This window comes from Echinops telfairi, unplaced genomic scaffold (assembly GCF_000313985.2).
Source record: "Echinops telfairi isolate 266 unplaced genomic scaffold, ASM31398v2 ScPeMD7_7427;HRSCAF=8465, whole genome shotgun sequence".
In the NCBI taxonomy this organism is placed as follows: Eukaryota; Metazoa; Chordata; class Mammalia; order Afrosoricida; family Tenrecidae; genus Echinops; species Echinops telfairi.
The window spans coordinates 11,820,895-11,826,915 of record NW_022111327.1 but is presented as its reverse complement, the minus strand read 5'-3'; positions in this window follow the sequence as shown (position 1 = coordinate 11,826,915).

Sequence of the window (6,021 nt, the reverse complement as noted above, 5' to 3'; positions counted from 1 at the left end):
AAGTCAGTCACTTTGCTCAGTGCCTCAGTTTCCCAAATTGTGAATTTGAGAAATCGAGACATTTGGTAATCCTCTGATTTTCTCCACTTCCACTCAATTTAGATATTTGGCGGGCCTCTGGAATTTAATTTGACAGTGACCATAATATCCAACCAAGTTTTGTTCCGACAAAAAAATCTCTTTCTCTCTCTCAGTTTCTTGAATCATCTGTTGAATGCTACTCCTGTAGGACGCCGAATAGGTGGCGGCGACACCGTTGCCAACTCCTCGAATTGCTCTTTGAAAATGATTTGTTAGCAAATAGTCATGGAAATATACAGACATTATAAATATTCTTTTTTTTTTACAAAGACAAACACTCATGAAAACAAAAAGCACTCATCTTTAAACACTGTCCCAAATAGCCCCTTGAGGGTTGTGAGTTTGAACTGCATCGTTCTGTCATTCCCAGTGGAACTGAATACTGATTTTTGCCACAGATGGAACCATCTGTGTTACTCTTTAAAAATGTAAATATAAATTCCTGTGATCTTTGGTTAAGGCAAAAAGGAATTCGGAGCCCAGAGCTAGAGGTGGCATCTCTCAAAGCCAGAGAGCTGATTCTTTTCCCCTAGCTCCCGTTGGAACCAGCCTGGAGCGAATGAATGGGCTCACAGTCATAATGATGAAGATTATGATAATAATAATGGTGATGGTTATGATAGAGATACTTGCATATCTCTGTCTTTAAGCCGCCCTGCCCTTCTACCTGGGAAAGGGAAAAGGGTCGCCGCGAGGGGACCGGGGGAGAGACCCACGCAGGGCTCAGGAATGTTCCGGGTGCTGCGGACAGACAGAAAGTTTGGCTAGAGGCGCGGCTTGCTGCAGCGCGCTCTGGGCTGCCTAGCGGAGCCAGGCACCTGCAGGCAAGTTCGCCTTTGAGCGGCGCTCGCGGAGCAGCCCGGAGCCCCAAGCCTGGAGCGCTGTGCCCGAGCCGGCGACACAGCGGGGCTCGGCGAACAGGGTCAGGCCTGGAGCGCGGGTTCCGCTTCCCGCGCACTGGCGCCTCATCCCGCTCCCGCGGGTTCTGCAGTCCGCGGCTGGAAGGCACGGTTTTGTCTCCAGGCTTGGTCACAGCCTGGCAGAGCACAATCGCCGAGTATATGGGGACATTCAGGGCGCACGTTAAGGTCTGGGAAGCACACGCCAAGCTATTGTAGGTGCCGCGGCGTAGTGCCATAGCCGGCGAGGTTTTCTGGACGCCTTGCCTCCTGTGTCTTGGGGATCATAGGAGCCATTGCATGGCTTTTCCTCCCATTTCTCAGGTCGCGGGAAGTCGCCCCTGGAAAGAGGGAGTCATTTACTCTGAAATGCGGGCATTTGCAGCCCATAGGCAGCACTGTGCGGAACACGATTTCCAAAACCCCGAACCTAAATATATAGGAGTTCGTTGACAACTTTCGTCTCTTTCCTGTAACCTCAATTACCTACTTTTCATAACAGACTGATTTAAAAATTCGGGAAGGAGTTAAAGATGATTAATATTAAACAGGAGTAAATAGGATTTCTTTATCGTTGGAGACTTTGGGACTTTTCATCTAAATAATAGTAACTGACCAGAAAACTTTAGTTCATTATTTCTTCTCCTAACCAGAGATGATTATTTAATGACGTAGTTTATTATTTCTGCTCTTGGCCAGAGAGCCTTATTTTAACACACTAGAGGGTTAGAGCCAGAGGTAGATTATAAAATGAGTGATCAAATTCTAGAAAAAATATCCCGAGGCAGGTATATTTTGGAGGACCGGAGAAGCTACACATAAATTCTACCAGGAGATTTTTTCTCCCCCTCTTTTACCACCGGACACAAATGCAAGGTACTTTACTAATCCTTCCACCTCAATCCCTCTTTTTTTTTTTCACTTCGGAAGCAAATCCTGGTAACCAGATTTGTTGTGTGTGTGTGTGTGTGTGTGTGTGGTTACATAATTGAGTGGATTTAGGTTTTCAACATTTTATATGTGTGTTTTGACTAAGCAAGCAAACAAAAACAAAACTAGCAACATATGCATAATGTCCTTTATGGTGGCATGATGAACATCTATCTATATATATATACACACACACACATATGATATATTTTTATAGTTTTTCCTTTTTTACAAAGCAGATTTTGCTGTCACTGTTCATCAACTAGGGTCATTGGTTTAGGGGGGCGATTAGATCCAGATGGTACATTATACACGACTTCTTTTTGAAGTTAGTAGAATTCTTTTCAATGAAAAAACTGAATCTACTGAACTCTATGCTCTGTGTACGAAGGCAGGGGGCAGTCTCTGATCACGTCAGTCTTCCTCTGAATACAGCTTCTTTTCTGGACAGTTTCCCTTTTTTAGGGAAAAACAACATTCAACTTCTGGGCCTTTGATACACTCAACAGTGAAAGGAGACAGAAATAAAAAGCCATTTTCAAGGAGTTGGAAGGTCCCATCTGCAGATATATATATATATATATATATATATATAGCAATTTTCGTGAAAAATAAAAAGGTCTATCAAGATTTAAATTCTGCCTATTTTTGGTTTTGTCTTCTGCAACAAACCATGTTGAATTAATATCATCTAATATTCTTGGAGTTGTAATTTCCAGCAATGAAGTATATATTTTGAAAAAAACAACACACTAAAGCTCCAAGCGCGAGTAGTGTACTTAAAATCACTGCCATGGACTCGATTTCAACTCCTAGCGACCAGGTAGGACAGAGTAGAACTGCCTGTGGGTTTCAGCGACTGTAACTCTTTATGAGAGTAGAAAGCTTCATTTTTTGCTTGCAGAGTGGCTGGTGGTTTCGAACCACTTGACCTAGCAGTTAGCAGCCCAACCAACACGTAACCCACTATGCCACCAGGACTTATTTTTTGACTAGGGTAGAGGTGAAGCATAGACTAACCTCATCAAGAAGGACAATGAAATAGGAGATAATTTGATATCAGTTCTTTAGAGAAATATATGTCCTTGGATCACATTCATGTTATGATGAATGCATTATATGTTTTGCGCTTGCAGTTCACTCTTCCGTTTTAGTATAAGATGCTAAGGTTTTTGTTTGTTTGTTTGTTTAAATTAATTAAGATTCAAAGGCCAGGGCAATAGAGATTTCTCTTTCTTGGTGGCGTAAGACATGTAGGACTTTAGAGCTCAGATGTAGACACTAAAGCGCTTTCTCTTTTGTTGACTTTCAGACTATGTTGAGCTCTCCTCCTCATTCCCATAGTAATTCAAGCTTCTACCATGGTTGTAAGTCATCCATAACATCGTGGGCTTGGTTTTCCCAGCCTGCAAATCAATTTCATTACATTGTTCTGATCCACACAATTGTAAATGGCTATCCAATTCTTTCTTTCTTTTTTGTACCAAATCTCAACCAAATGATAAGCATTTTAGGACAGGGATTGAGCCATACACATTTCTTCAACTCCTGTAGTCCTCATGTCTCCTAATACTGCATACACAGGATCTAAATACAAGTGATAGCTACTACCTATTGACACAAAAGATGTTCGGGTGAAAATCAAGGAAGAAAGAATTGCTAAAACCTGAATTTCCCCATGGCCTTCATAAAAACATGGAACGCATTTTACCACATTGACCCATCATGCAGAATCAGATTACATGAATTAGAATTTACAGCGATCAGGAGGATATTTAATAGGAATAAATGTGATATGCTTAGGAACTACACTTCTGTGTACAAATTTAGATCTCATTTGTTGCAAAAATACGAATACATTTTAGTTGGCATTAAGACTCACACCTTCTGAGTGTGATACGCATTTTTCTAACTATCATGGAAAGAAGTATCGCACAATTGGGCTCTTCTTGGCCTTTCGAGGCACCATACTTTAATAATGATACCACTAATTTATAGTTATTCCAGAAGAATACAAAAGTCAGTAGTGGTGCTGGAATCCTGCCTCTGAATGACAAGATTCTTGCAATACATGAGAACTGACTTCAAATATTTGGAGGATTTTGTTATGAAGAGAAAATTTTACTTGTTTCAAAGGTGAGCATTCATATTTTATTTGTATTTGTTCCCTCAATGTCTACCACAGTCACTGGATAAAGTAGCCATTCAATAAATCATTGTGAACTGACGGAAACTACAAGCACAAATGGCAGACCCTACAGATTCTGGATCAACAGGAAGATGTTATAGCAGTCAGAGCTGGCTAAATATGAATAAACTATTTGTGGAGGTGATGAGTTCTCTAATATTGAGGTGTTCAGACTTTAAGAGTGACAATCATTACGTGGGAATATTGTAAGCAATAATCATGCATGAAGAAAGGGGGAGAACAAATGTCTAATGAATTACATTTAAAGCCCTTTCCACTACTAAATCTTGCAGAATCCAAAAATGTAGTCTTAATCTCATTTTAGAGAGAGAAGGAATATGAAAATTTCAGAAAACAAAGTCCCAGAAAGTCATGCACTACAGACTGGCTATAGATGGGTTTTGCAGCAGGAAAGAAATAGCTTCCTATCAAGTCCACAAAATACTTTGTGTGCACTTTATAGGCATGCTGTCTATTAATTTACCTGCAAAATCATCCGTGAAAAGGTATTGTCATGAAAACAACAGTATCCTGAATAAAAGAGTAAACATATTTCCAGAAGTCTTGACTTCCATACTAAAATGATTATTTTTTTTAAAAACGGGATATAATGAAAGACATAAATTAATAAGATGTTACTATGGATTTGCATGAACCTAAACTGAATATTAGCTTTAAACAAAGGAAGAATTTGAATTCTGTTAAGCTATATAATATGTGTGCATGGACTTAAATAGTCTCTTATCATGACATTGCCTAAGACCCTTGAGGTTTGCCCAAAGACTATTTTTACTAAGAATTGGCATAAAGAACACAATGAAGCACACCAGGAAAAAATGCTTTCAGTAGACTCGTTGTCTCTCTACTGATCATTTTATGTGACTCTACAACCTGCAAAGCATTTCAGGCTAATGACTACATCAGAGAATCTTTGAATTAAAATTTGATTATACTGTTATTTTAGTCCAGACATGATATAATTCACTGAGATATGATAAAATGAGAGCAAAGTCAAATGTGTAGGACATTTTCAGGTTCAGCATAAAGAGCTCCGGTGGACTGTCAGGTAAGCATTGGGCAGCAAAGTCAGCGATTCAAACGCATCAGCTATTCCTTGGGAGAATATGGAAGCTCTCTGCTTCCATAAAGATTTACAGCATCCAAGACCCTATATAGGGTCATTATGAGTCAGAATCGACTTAATGGCAGTGGGTTTACACGTTAACATACACTCTTTGTAGATTTGAGTGACTTGTTTTTGTTTATTTGACTCTATTCTATTTTTCTTATCAAAAGAGTTAGTACTTTTATTATGAGCTCAGTCCTGTCCATTTTTTAAAGTAGAATTTAAATTAATGTTTAAATTAGTCCTAGAACTCAAGAAATACTTTCATCACCACATAAAGCTGCATTACAAGTGACGACACTTATTCAGTGTGAAGTAAAGTTAAGCTTAGTTCAGAGCTGGCTCTCAGTTTCCCTCAGGCTGCCATGAACACATTGCACAATAAGTAGACCCATAAGTACTCCACTCCCCATTGGAGCCGAGTACACATTTCAAAGACGAGAACGAGCTATGTAACCTGCCATGCGTAGTTCACAGGGAAGGGAAACAAAAGCTTTGTGTCTACAGATAGCCATTGAATATTAGTAGCTGCATTACAGATGAGATGACAAAGATAAAAGGGGATTTAGTTCTTCACAAGTGTGTTAGTCTGGGTAGACTGGAGAAACAAATCCATGGACGCACATATGTGTATATGGAAGAGGTTTATATACAAGAGCAATTGTACATTAGGAAAACATCCCAACCCAGTCCAGTCCAAGGCCACAAGTCTGATAGTAGCCCATATGTCCGATACCAAACTATAAAGTCCTCTTCAGACTCACAAAACACATGCAATGAAGCCAAATGCAGGACGA